Raw genomic sequence first — 14453 nt, forward strand, 5'->3', positions numbered from 1 at the left:
TCATGATTTAATAATGGTTAAAATTTAATATTATACAAGAGAAGTTTAACACCAGACAAAGTTACAATGCTCTTAATGAAGACACTAAAGTACACTCCAAAATTCACTCAATATTGATTCTAATATTATCTGTGATCAAGAAGTATGAGTCAGAATATTAGACATATTAGAATGTTCAGATTAGCATATTAGAATATTTTTGTGGCAAATACTTCTGCAAACTATGAAAGTAATAAAGTTGTTGGCTTGTCGCAATGCAATAGTAAGGTTGTTAGTTTGTTGTTACCTTAAAAGTCCCACAAAGTAGGAGACCAATATGTTTATAGTTGAGGGAGAGATAACATAAAATTGTACCAAAACAACTCAACAAAATGGAAAATTTTAGTTCACCAAAAACATACCTAAATATTATTATGTTGCAGTAAGGTAACTGTTTAAAAGAATATTCTCTATCCAAACAGAGGATGTAAGATGTGAAATATTTCAAGCAATTAACTTGAGAAGATATAAATCAGTTTATCAAACCATATGTGTGCAGGCTTTAATTATTTTCTCATGGATGGAACCATACATAAGAGTTAAGAGTATTAGAGACAATTTTCAGATTCATGAAGAGTTACAATTATTCATGAAAAGTTACCATTCATGAAGAGTTACCATTCATGAAAAGTTACAATCATTCATGAAAAGCTACTATTCATGAAGAGTTACAATTATTCATGAAGAGTTGCTATTCATGAAAACTTACAATCATTCATAAAGAAATGTAACTAACCAAAATCTGGTATCTCTTGGATTGATGCCTGATCAACATCTATATAAAGGGATTATGTACTCTACTAAAATTCATTCCGTCATTCTCTTAACACACAAATCAATTCCTGACAATCATATTCTTGTTTAACGTTAATACTAAGAGTGAGTATTATCGTTGTATTTCTTCTTTGTATCTCAAAAGCGAATTTCGTGATCCCCTCCACTCTTATAAGGGACGAAATATTGCTATTAGGAAAGTGTGTATTCACGCCTAGAAGAATATATCAAGTCTTCATATTTGTTTATCTTTTTTCCCTAAGTTCTTGGAAAATTGTTCCAACAATCTAAAAGCAATATTTTCTTTAAGATGACAACAATTCGTGAGATGTCTGCAAACTTTCACCAGTTAGACAAGTTTGAAGGCGTTGGTTTTCGATGATGGCAAAAAGAAGATGCATTTCCTTCTCTTGGCTTTAAACGTGGCATATGTTCTAAGTTCTCCCTAACCCAAAGAAAGCGAAACCGAGACATTAGAGGAACAACGGAAAAAGAACAAATGGGAGAATAATGATTATGTCTGTCGTGGTCACATTCTGAACGGCATGTCTGATCCTTTATTTAAACATTTTTATCATTTTATTTCTCTATGAAGGATATGGGAGAAGAAGATGTTATACTAGGTATAAAGATTAAGAGAGAAAATGAGAAATTAATTTTGTCTCAATCTCATTACATTGAGAAAGTACTCATGAAATTCAACAATTATGAATGCTCTCTTATTTCAACCTGTATGGACCCTAGTTTAAAGATATTACCTAATGGTGGTAAAGCAGTTTCACAACTGGAATATGCAAGGGTAATAGGATGTTTGATGTATGCAATGACAAGTACAAGGCCAGATATTGCTTTTGTGATAAAAAAATTGAGTAGATATACTAGTAACCCTAGTCTATCACATTGACAAGCAGTACGTTGAGTACTTAAGTATTTACAGAAAACTATTAATTATGGATTAACATATAGTGGTTATCCTTTAGTTTTGGAAGGATATTCTGATGCAAGTTGGATTACAAATGCAGAAGATCACTCTTCAACTAGTGGTTGGATTTTCCTCCTTGGGGGAGGTGCAATTTCTTGGTCGTCCAAGAAACAAACTTGCATTACAGATTCCACTATGGCTTTAGAGTTTATAGCTTTAGCCTCGGCAGGAAAGGAAGCCAAATGGTTAAGGAATCTCATGTTCGAAATACCATTGTTACCAAAACCAATATCACCAATAGCAATACATTGTGACAATGCTGCAACATTGGCAAAGGCTTATAGTCAAGTATACAATGGAAAATCAAGACATATTGGTGTTAGACATAGTTATGTCCAAGGACTCATCAAAGATGGAATTATTACAATAGATTTCGTACGAACAAAGTTTAATTTGGCTGATGGATTTATTAAGGCATTGGCTAAAGATTCCATTTCCAGAATGACAATTGGAATAGGAATGGAGCCCACGATTAATCACAAGTAATGGAATCTTAACTTAACGCTTAATATGACATTGAGTCTTAAATTCAATAAGATTAAATCTCTTATTTGATGATTGAAAGCACATATAATTATTTCAAGAGTGCTTTAGATCAGTGATGCTTAAGAGGTTGACTAATTCTTAATTGATTTCTTGAATTTATGTTTAGTCACAGGAACATGTTTACCTAAGAAATCAACGTGCGAAGTTTGACCGCTTCAAGAAGTCAAGGGGGCATGACTTTGTTGCACTTATGAATAGATATGGACGCATGACCCTATTGTGTCAAGTATAACAAGAATATGTAATTTATCTTATATGTAGAGTATCTTCAAGAATTCATTATGTATTATGTTGGTTCAATCGTTGCGACACCAATAAAATACGAATTCCTGAAATGTGTATTCTACTAAGTGAAAGTTCAAGTCTATGTACACTTTCATTTATGTGTAAGATTGCAATTATTAAATTGATTTTTGTGTTACGTAATTATACAATACTCTCAAATGGTGGAGGATTGTTGGAATTTAAGAGTATTAGAGACAATTTTCAGATTTATGAAGAGTTACAATTATTCATGAAAAGTTATCATTCATGAAGAGTTACCATTCATGAAAAGTTACAATCATTCATGAAGAGTTACCATTCATGAAGAGTTACAATTATTCATGAAGAGTTGCTATTCATGAAAACTTACAATCATTCATAAAGAAATGTAACTAATCAGAATCTGGTATCTCTTGGATTGATGTCTGATCAACATCTATATAAAGGGATTCTGTGCTCTACTAAAATTCATTCCGTCATTCTCTTAACACACAAATCAATCCTGACAATCATATTCTTGTTTAACGTTAATACTAAGAGTGAGTATTATCGTTGTATTTCTTCTTTGTATCTCAAAAGCGGATTTCGTGATCCCCTCCACTCTTATAAGGGACGAAATATTGCTTTTAAGAAAGTGTGTATTCACGCCTAGAAGAATATATCAAGTCTTCATTGTTGTTCATCTTGTTTCCCTAAGTTCTTAGAAAATTGTTCCAACATCTATAACTTTTGATATTGAAAACTAATAATCACATAGAAACAATGAACAATCATAACAATTATGAACCTCCTTCAAATTCACTTCACACATAATGTTTTACTACTTTTTTTGTGTACCTTAACATTGACATTAGCTGCAACATACACTAAAGGTGCATTCTTAGATCAATCATGGATTTCTCTACTAATTCTATGTTGTTGAGTCAACTTCTTTGTTCTCCTCCATTACCACTTGATTCACAAAGATAACGTGAAAGCAAACAATACTACCAATGACAATAATAATCCTAACAAGTGACACTAACACAAAATCCCATACCTCATTAGCCCCATCCTTCTGGTTCTAGTAGAAGTATAATATGCACCGTTTTTTCCACCATAAGTTACTATGCTAATCTGAAGAAAATTTGTTAACCTTCGAGGGTTTGGTCTTGTAATGGTCATTCTTGTATGTTACATCACTATTCTTCCTTTCTGCAACGAATCAAACAAAACAATTACATATGAGTAAAGCAACTAAAAGAATTGTTTGTCCAAACATAACCCTCCTCCTAGGACCATGTATGAAACAACAAGCTCAGGACATGAAAATATCCAAAGCATTAAAAAGTTGTTTACGACCACGATTTCAGTTCAAAATCAAGGTTTTGTAGCAATAACACAATCACAATTATGGTAACATTGATCAAAACGTGGAATATTCTTTGTTTTATTTTTAAAACCATGTAGTAGTGAGATAAAAGCCTTGTGTATAAGTACTATGTGACGAGTATATATAAGGATTAGCATTAAAAATATCTAAACTATGGTATATATGAAATATAAATATGTTAAAAGGATATTAAATGCTTATATAATAAGTGAAAATAATTTGGCCTGGTGGTAGTGTGTTGTTTTTATTTTTTTTAAAGATTGGGGTTTTACCGAGAAACTCGTCTAGTTTTGTTCTTTTTTATTTCTTTTGCTTTGCTTGTGTTAGGGTTAGTTGAGAGAGAGAAGTGAAATCTTTAGTCCTAAACTGGGAATCGTGGGTAACCACTGGGAGGAAGTTGAGAGTGAAGTGTAGTCTTTAAGAACCCATCATGATACAAATGAAAAAAAAAAAAAGAGAGAAAAGAAATAAGAAAAGAAAAGGGAGTTACTGGTTTCGGATTTTTGGGAGGAATTCTGCAAGTGTGAAATTAGAGGTTGGTGAAGAGAGGGTGAAGGAAGTAAACGAGGTAGAACCGTGAGCAATGAAGATTGGAGGCTGCCAAGGATAGAGTTATTGCACAAATGGGTGAGTTGAGAGGTCGTCGTAAGGACTTCGGATCAAGGTATGAGGAGTTAATTTATTGTATGATTGATGTTGTTTATGGTAATTGATAAATTGGGTGCCATACATGTTTATGTTGGTTGGCATGAGCTCTATTATCGGTATGAACATTGTGATACTCCATGGATGCTATTTTAATGAGATAATTCCATTAAGAGACTTTCTAAATTAAATTTGAAGCATGTCATGTCTTGATGATATGTTATGATGTTCAATATCTCATGTTTTCATATGTCTGATCATTTGCTATGGTAATTGGACTGCGTCCATGTCTAAAATGGGAACTTGGTTTAAATACAATAATACACTTAATTAAAAATTTGTTGTATTTCTGTATTGAAATTGGATTGTGTGTACAATTGACAGTAAAATTGGTAATTTTGTTCTGAGTTTATTGAATTGAAACTGGTTTCAATGCTGATGGCGTGAAAATTGGTGTTTCATGTTGTAAGGCTTTTGTCTAAGGAGTTGGATTTGTGTTTGTTTGATTAATGTCTATTTGCCTATCTGTACATTCTTTCATTTGAATGTTTAGGATTATTAAAAAGTATATGTTGTTGGGGTTTGTAGGGGAAATGTTAGTAATGAATACACATAAAATTTGTTTTACATTAGCATGTATAGACTTGGCAATAAGGGTGGTATGAAATAGAAGGACATTGATGGATAATGGACAGTAGAAACTGAATTGCATGACTGATTGAAAGTATATTACTGATTTGTCCTAGATAATGACCTTAACGTTGTTTTAAGTAGTATACATGTTGCATCAGTTGGTAGAATAAAAATATAACAGACATAGAGTGATCTTATGCTCAATGTGAACCTCTTGTTTGGCATAAAAGAGTCTTGTTGTCCAGTTTTAATTATGAAGGTGAAATGAATGATATAGAAGATATGTGTTTCTGTTTATGGAGTGCTTGTGTGACGTGAGTATCATTTGGTTTAACATAATTCTTTAGTTTAATAAAATGGGTATAAAAACTGGTTGTTGTTTTGCTATTTTTTTACACTAGAAATGCTGATGTTTTTACTTTGTTCTGTCATGAAAATGCTGCTGTTTTATCTTGTTTTTGCCAAGAAAAATGCTGTTGTTTTACCTTGTTTTTACCATGAAAAATGCTGCTGTTTTTTTATCATGAAAATGCTGTTGTTTTTACCCTATTTCTGTTCAGAAAAATGTTACTGCTTGAATAAAAATGCTGTATCAGAAATTTGCTGTTTGCTGATTGAACAAAAATGTTGTTTAGAATTTTAAAGTTTTGCTGTTTTGGGTTAAAAATCTGCATAATCTACTTGCTGTAATTGCTGTAAAAATGATATAACATATTTACTGTAATTGTTGTAATATGACATAATATACTTGCTTAATGACTGTAAAAACTGCATAAACTGCTTGTTAGTTGCTATTATAATTTTGGTATAATGCCTTGTTATTCTTGCTGAAGAAAAAATAATTGCAAGATTGATGTTAGAAAAGTAAATTGATGGTATGATTTATACATTGTCTATGGATTTGTTGGTTATGTCAAAGTGGAGTGTTAAAGGGGTATGATCAATCTTAATATGATATGGGCTGTTATATACATTTGGATGTGTTCGATCTGTATATGCTGGAATTGCAGGTTATGCCATTAATTGTTGTGTTAGGATGCACAATAACTGTTGAAGTCAGATGGGGTTTAAGTGGCATGAGATAAGGGTAAAGGGGTATATTTGCTATTATCCGTTGTTCAGATTTTAAAAACACAACTTTAGTGATTTGTAGCTCACGTAAATTACTTATTAGGTAGTTTTAAATATGTGAAAATGGTTGGATAAATAAAGCTGTTATAATGCAAATTTGGTTTAATGTAAGATGGGTGTTTAAAGTTGTAAATGATATGAAATCACTTGATACTATAATACTGAATCTGTTTGAGTTTATTAATTATTATAAGTTGTTAGGTGTGTTTATATGATGGGAGAATAAGTGTGACATTGTTTTAGCTTTGCTAATCTGTTTGCCATTTTGGTAATAATAAATCTGAAGTTGAATGAGTGCTATGCATACTAAATAAAAATGTTCTTACAATAACATTTATATATTGATAATGAACTTGGTTGATTATGTTTGAAGATGTATGAAGGTTATAGATATTATAATTTTGCTTAATTAATTCCAGATTTGTATATGATTGGTTATGATATAAACCAATGAGGCTGTGGAGATAAATTGATAGCTTGTGATAAATTGATAGATTGAGAGAGAGGATTACTTAGTAATACTTTATTGATGGAACTTCGGTATCAAAGTTTTATTTATTGATGAAAAAGAATTGTAATACTTTCTTGATTTTTTCGTTGAAGTCAGAAATTTTTGTTTCCATTTGTAATAACTTTAACTCTTTTGGAAAAATTTAATTATATTGCAAAATTTTAAGATTTTACTTTAGACTTTGATGCGCTTAAGTTCTAGCTAGCTTTACATCCACCAGTTTAACATCTTCCTTCTGTGTTGGAAATGATTGTGATTTGTTTGATATATTTTGAAGAATACTTTAAAGATTTGAAATAGTTTATGTAGATTAGTTACTAACTTTGATGTTTTGATGAATGATGCTAGTCAGTATCACTTATTGTGTAGAAAAGTTAAATATATGCATAAACTGTTTTGTTTTTTTAATTAATTAATATACAAAGATGAATCATCAAAATATTTATTTTGTCTTTCTGTATTTTAAGTACTAATTTCATAATAAGTATTAATAGTAGTAAATCAAATAAATACGAGTTATTTTGTCATTTAAAAAAAGAATAAAAATAAAAATATATTTACAAATTTATTTTCACACAGAAAATTACTTGTGAATATTTTTGTAAGAAATTACTTGTGAATTTAAAACACGCAAAAAAATTATTTCTGAAATTTAAATTTAAAATAAAAAGTATATGTTTTTTATTAATTGATTTTTTGAAACGAAAAATTGCTGTGAATATTTTTTGTACATAAACAATTTGCATAAAAAATTTGGAAGAAATTTCTTGTGAATTGTTTTAATTTCAAGATAATTAATTATCTTTACTTTCCGACTAAAATTCATAAGAAAAATTGGAAAAGAAAAACACTTTTCTTACAAATTTTTGTAAGAAATCTTAAGAAAATATCTATGAAGTGTGGAAAATTCTAGTAGTAGTGATAGAAAGTCATGTGCAAACAAGAAACTTGTAATGCAAGATTAATTATATTTTAACTGTAAAATTAATATGGATTTTTAATTCATCTTGTTGTAAATTAATAATTACTTTTGCTCTTTTTCCTCTTAGCATTATTAGTGTATGCATTGTCTTATATACTAAATTCACTTCGTCAACCCATAATTCATGTTAAATCTCTTTTAAAATATTTAATTTTTCATTGAAAGTATTGTGTTCGTGTTTAATAATTATTTATATATATTAATGTAATAAGTAATAATATATGACTATTATCATATATTGAATTTAGACCATAACTAATGCGAATTTTCATTGTTATTGGTAATATAATACTACACATCTTCTAAATAACATATTTATTTAGGGTTTGAAACATGCTATTATAAAAAAAAAAAAGTATATCATATTTGTTACAGGTTTTCTTTTATCAATAACGCACCATTGGATATAAGCCTATTAAAGAACTTCATTATAAGTTGGTAGTATATTTTTAAATATATTTAAACCCTTGGATTGTCCTCTTATTTGTAAAGAAATCTCAAGTGGGTCCTTTTGTTGAAAAGAGTCTCAATTGGGTCCAAATTTTTGAAAAATTGAGTCAATTAAGCCCTCTTCGTTAAGTTTTTCCAAATGGCATTAACAGAGGTTGAAGTGGTGCACACATAATATGTTGATGTATAAGTGTTTTATTGCGTGGAAACAGGTGTTAAATAATAAGTGTTTGACGTGGCACCAAATATAATTGTTTGTTTTAGGAATTTGTACAATTAGGACATTTTTAATGAAATAGGGTTAGAGAAAGGGAATTAGGGATTTGGTCAGTGTGAGAACATGAATTGGAATCTTAGAGAAGACGACGAAAATCAACTCGAGCTAGACGAACCGAATCGAAAATGGATGCGAGTTAAGATTAGTTTCCTTTCATGGTTGGTTTTCTGTTTTGGGATGTGTAAAGCTATAATGGGTTTTTGCAGTTACGACGTATTGCGTTTTCGTTTTAGGGATGCGTAATGGGAAATGGGTTTTTGCATTCTTCTCTCACTATTTATGCATTGTGGTATGACTATTGATGCGTAGAATTGTAGATATTGTGGTCCCGGTATTGCATTTTGAAATGTGTAGAGTTGTAGACATTGTGGTCTCGATTTTGCATTTTTCAATTGTTTAGAAGCAGTGGTCCCCTATCTCTATGAGTGTTTCGTTAGTGGGGATGTTAGTTTGTTCCATGTCTCCTGTTTGTGTGAGTCGTAGGGAGTATAATATTAATAATATTTCCCCCCAATAATGTACCAGTGTTAAAAACTTGTGTTACATATATAATATAACATCGATGAGGAATGTATCAAAGTTGTAGTCCACCATATTGGACATTTTGTTAGTGATGATAATGAGAATTTAAAATTTGATGGAGAAATGGTAGAATGGTCTTGTGATCCAGACCTATGGAGCTATTTTGGCATATTAGCTTCAGTGAAAGACTTAGGTCATATAGACATGAAATAACTTTGATACAGTTTAGGAGGTCAGATAGTGGTGCCAGATAGGTTAGAATTATTGACTGATGACCAGGGTGTTATGCATATGATGAACATTGCAAGGTTAAATGATGAAGTTCATCTCTACGTGGTTCATAATACCATGGAACCACGGATAATAGAAATAATTGATTGTGTTGATGCTCATGTTGATGATGAAGGTGATGTTGCAAGAGAAGTGGAGGAGGGTGAGGGTGATGCTGATGGTAAACTTGGAACAAAAATGGAGAATGGTGAGGGTGATGTTGATGGTCAAGTTGGAACAGAAACTAAGGAGGGTGAGGGTGATGTTGATGCTCAAGTTGGAATACAAATGGAGGAAGGCGAGGGTGATGCCCAAGTTGGATAACAAATGAAGGAGGGTGACAGTGATGTTGCTAAAGAGATGCAACATGTAGTTGGTGATGGTGCTGGTAATAGTAATGATGTAGATGATTTTGAGATAGAGGATGTAGAAGAGGATGGGGATGTAGATGAGGTTGAGGATGAGGATGTACATGAGGATGAAGATGTAGGTGAGGATGTACATGGGGATGTTCAATGTGAGTCTGTCAATGAAGAAAGTTTGGTTGATGTCACCATTCAATGTGACATTGGGACTTCTAAAGGAAAAGTGACAGAAGAACCTTGCACTCTAGTAGGTGAGTGTTCAAGGACAATTGATATTGATTCCATTCATGATGTTTGTGGAATGCCTGACATTGAGTGGGTGTTAGATGAGTTGGTTAGTGCTACAGATAGTGAGGAGGATGAGGATGATATAAGAACTTATGGTAGGTTTTTCACTTTTACAATGCCTAAAAGTTTGGACTAATATAAATGGGAAGTAGGAACATTTTTCAATGCGAAGAAGGAGTTCACAGAAGCCATTAGGACTTATGCACTGAGTAATGGGAGAAATTTAAAATTTATTAAGAATGACAAGAAGATGGTGTTTGTAAAGTGTTTGGGGGCAAATGGGAAATGCAAATAGTATGCTTATTGCACGCATATGTGTGGTGAGAACTCATGGCAACTAAGAAAAGTCATTGATGATCACAACTGTACTAGAGATTTCAATGTAAAGTTTATGACTTCGAAATGGATGAGTCAAATGATGGAAAAAACTGTGAGAGAAAACCCTAATATGAAGGTGATGGACATTAGGGACAAAGTAAGTAGGAAATGAAATGTTGGTATATATGGCTTTTAGGGCAAGAGCCATTGCAAAAAATAATATTAAGGGGTCATTCAAGGAATAATTTAGAAGAATTTATGATTATGGTCATGAGCTTTTGAGAACAAAACCAAGTTCAACAAATAAAAGTTGAAAACAGTAACAGTGAATTAATCTTCAATAGATTCTATGCATGCTTGAAGGCATGCAAAGATAGCTTCATTTGTTGTAAACCCATTATTAGTTGGATGGATGCTTCTTGAAAGGAAAATAGGGAGGGAAGTTGCTAATAGTAGTTGGAAGAGATGAAAATGAACAAATTTTGCAAATAACATATGTTGTTGTTGAGGCATAAAACAAAGACTCATGGACTTAGTTCTTGGAGCATCTCATTGAGGACCTTTGTAGGGAGGTTGTGTGTGCATCATGCACATTTATTTCAGACCAACAAAAGGTCAATCTTAACAAATTTTAAGTACAATATATTTCACATATAACTCAACTGACTTGACTATTTTAAAATGTTAGGATCTTTTGTCAGCTATTCAATATCTTCTACCTAGGGTAGAATAAAGATTTAGTGTTGGACATTTGTATTCAAACTTTAGAAAGAAATTTCCTAGAAAAATCCTTAAATGTCTCATGTGGAGGGTAGCAATAGTCACATATCCACAACAATGGAAGTCTGAAATGAGGAACATTAAAGAGGTGAATTTAGAGGCATTTAAATACTCGATCGTCATTCCACCTAGGTATGTATTCACTCTTATAAATAGTTTATATACTCACATTTCATAGTTATATTTACTCACATTTACTTCTCCCAGGTTTTGGTCAAGATCTAGATTCACCCCTACATCACATTGTGACACTCTTATGAACAACATGTGTGAGGGTTTCAATAGTGTGCTAGTTCATACTAGGTCTAAGCCCATTATTACCATGTTAGAAGACATTAAGGTTTACATTATGAAGAGATGAGCTACCAACAGGACAAAGATGGCATTATATCAAGGTTTTGTCTGCTCTAAAGTTCTCAATAGATTTCAAAAGGAATCATGGATAACCAGATATTGGTTACCAAGGTAACTTTAATCATACAATTAACTTCTATTCACATGATCACTACTTTATTGCTAAATGTGTTCTCAATTTCTATTCATGACAGGTGGTCATCAGATAAATTATTTAAAGTCAGACACATTTCTCAATTTGGGGAGCAATCTGTTGTCAATGTTGACAAAATGGACTGCACTTGTAGAAAATGGACAATTACTGGAATTCCTTGCACTCACTTCATTACTGTAATGAAATTCTTGAATTTAAATGCAGAAGACTACATTGGGCATTGGTTTAGGAAGTCTATGTATGAGGAGACCTACAACACAATCATTTCTCCTATCAATGGTCAACATGTCTAGGAAATTACATCATATCCAGATGTATTACCCCCAAAGAAGAGGACAATGCCAGGAAGGCCCAAAAAGAAACAAAGACTAGAGGCTTAGGAGATGAAAAAGAATGACAGTGAATTAAGAAAGGGTGGGACCAGAAAAAGACTTGGTCTCTGCAAGCGACTTGGACACAACAAAAAGTCTTTTCCACAAAGACCTCCAACAGTTATGCTTCCTACTAACCAATCTACTCAACAAACGGAAGTCATAATATCTCCACCAACATATGTGCTTCCTACTCAGCAATCTAATGTGCTTCCTTCTGAGGAATCAATTGTGCTTCCTACTCAACAATCAATTGTGCTTCCTACTCAACAATCAATTATGCTTCCTACTCAACAATCAACTATGCTTCCTACTGACAAATGAATTGATGTTTAATTAGTAGAAAATGTTAGGACTTTCATTTTGAAGACAACCTTTCATATATGATGTAATGTTTAATATTCAAAGATCATTTTTCTTTTGTTGTATTTTGATACTGAAACACAATGTTTGATGAGGTTTTTTAAGACAACATTTTGATAATGTAAGACAATGTTGTTTTCAGGCTTTGTTAAGACAGTGTTATATTATCAGGTTTCTTTTGCTTATAAGACAATGTTTTATCATGTTTATTGACTACAATTGACCATTGCTTATTGATCAGGTTTCTTTACCTTATTGACTACAATTGATCATTCTTGTATTTTTCTTACTCACCATTAAATTAAATGTATTTATTAAAGACCATTATAATTAAATAAATCAAATCAGACAGTATTAAACACTAATCATTAACCTTTATAAATAAAACACATTAACATTACAAATACCAAATTACAATACATAAACTTCTTATAACAAATCAATCAAGTTTCACCAACATTGATATTACAATAACATTAAAAACATATATAACAAAGATCATCCCCAATAACACCTTCAACCATTTTTACAACATAACAATATTTTTCTCCCAACAAGCTATTTTCATCTTTTCAACATTTGTTTGTTCCATCTTCATCAGACTTTGTTCAATCTTCATCAAACTTCCACTCACTTCTTCATTTCTTGCACTTTCGCTCCTTTCTTCTACATTCACCACATTTCCTTCATGAATTGCTTCTTCATTGCACCACTGAAAGAAGTTGCAGTCAACAAAATCTTCACTCCCACCCTGTTGAACAACAAAACACACTCACTCATCAAAACCCAAAAAATAAAACTAACATTTTTTCTTCCATGAAACTTACCTTGAAGTTAAGGCAACACCAAAATTTTTCTCCCTTGTTTTTAGGTGTCCTCGGAATGTGAAACACTACATTCTGACCATAGAAGCAAGTGGGTTTTACACCCAACCTGCTATCATTGCCACTACTGTGTTGAAAGCCCCAACCCTTGCATGTGCAAGACGAAGATGAACGAGACATTCCTTAGCTCAACAGTGCTCTTCTTCTGGCTTCGAGAAGCTCTTCTTCCCCAAGACGAAGATGTATAAGTCAGGGGATCCCTTTAAATATTAGGGCTACCAACCATAAAAATTTCAGCATCCACATGGAATTATTGATTGTATAACACTTCACCAACTCAATTTAATTCACCTTGCCATGCATGTAAAAAAATTATTGTTAAGCATATGTTAACGTCGTCTGTGAAAACTTAACGAAGAGAGCTTAATTAGCTTAATTTTTCAAAAATTTGGACCTAATTGAGACCGTTTTCAACAAGAGAACCCACTTGAGATTCCCTACAAATACAAAAACATTTCGAGGGTTTAAACAATTTTAAGTATTAGAAATTAATGGTGGTTATCATTTAATGATCTTTAATATTAGTTTTGTATATTAATTATAATTAATTGAATTTTAATTTAGATATAATGTAGTTGTAAATAAATTTATTTGTTAAATCTCAGTAATTATTATTTTAAATAAATATTATAATTTATTGAGCGGTATTCATAATGTTTAGATTTTTTACTTATCGATATGTAAATAAAAATAATATTAGGAAAAAAATTCACATATTACATTGTGAAAACATTGATTTGAAACCTTTTACATTAAATACTATTTGATTTCACATAGATTTGAACATATAAAGTGTAATACTTATAATAGTTGGTAGTAGCATATACCTTTTTCTAGTTCCTTCATAGATCGAAAACAACAAAATTTGCTACAAAATGGTGGAAGTAAGGAGTGATCACCATATATATACATATTTTGATAATATTTATTTCAAAGAGTAGAGTACCATATATATACATATAAGGATCCTATAATCCTTCATCTATTAAAGGAAATGACAGGTGCACAAATTATAATAATATCTAAATTATAAATAACACAATATTTGATTGCCTAATATCCATTAATAGAATATTTGGCATATCTTAACACCCCCACTCAAGTTGGTGCATGGATATCACACATTCCCAACTTAAATAGAGACTCACTAAACAATATTCTTGACACTCTTTTGGTGA

General features: G+C 31.6%; 1 long non-coding RNA gene across 1 annotated transcript; it reads left to right on the plus strand.

The window, feature by feature from the left end:
• Positions 1-8394: 8394 nt before the first annotated feature.
• On the plus strand, positions 8395-12462 carry LOC111242580. The gene is made up of 3 exons (XR_002669780.1): positions 8395-11281; positions 11357-11614; positions 11698-12462. It is a non-coding gene; the product is annotated as an uncharacterized LOC111242580 (long non-coding RNA).
• The last annotated feature ends 1991 nt before the right edge of the window (positions 12463-14453 follow it).

The sequence above is a fragment of the Vigna radiata genome, chromosome 9 (assembly GCF_000741045.1).
Source record: "Vigna radiata var. radiata cultivar VC1973A chromosome 9, Vradiata_ver6, whole genome shotgun sequence".
Classification (NCBI taxonomy): Eukaryota; Viridiplantae; Streptophyta; class Magnoliopsida; order Fabales; family Fabaceae; genus Vigna; species Vigna radiata.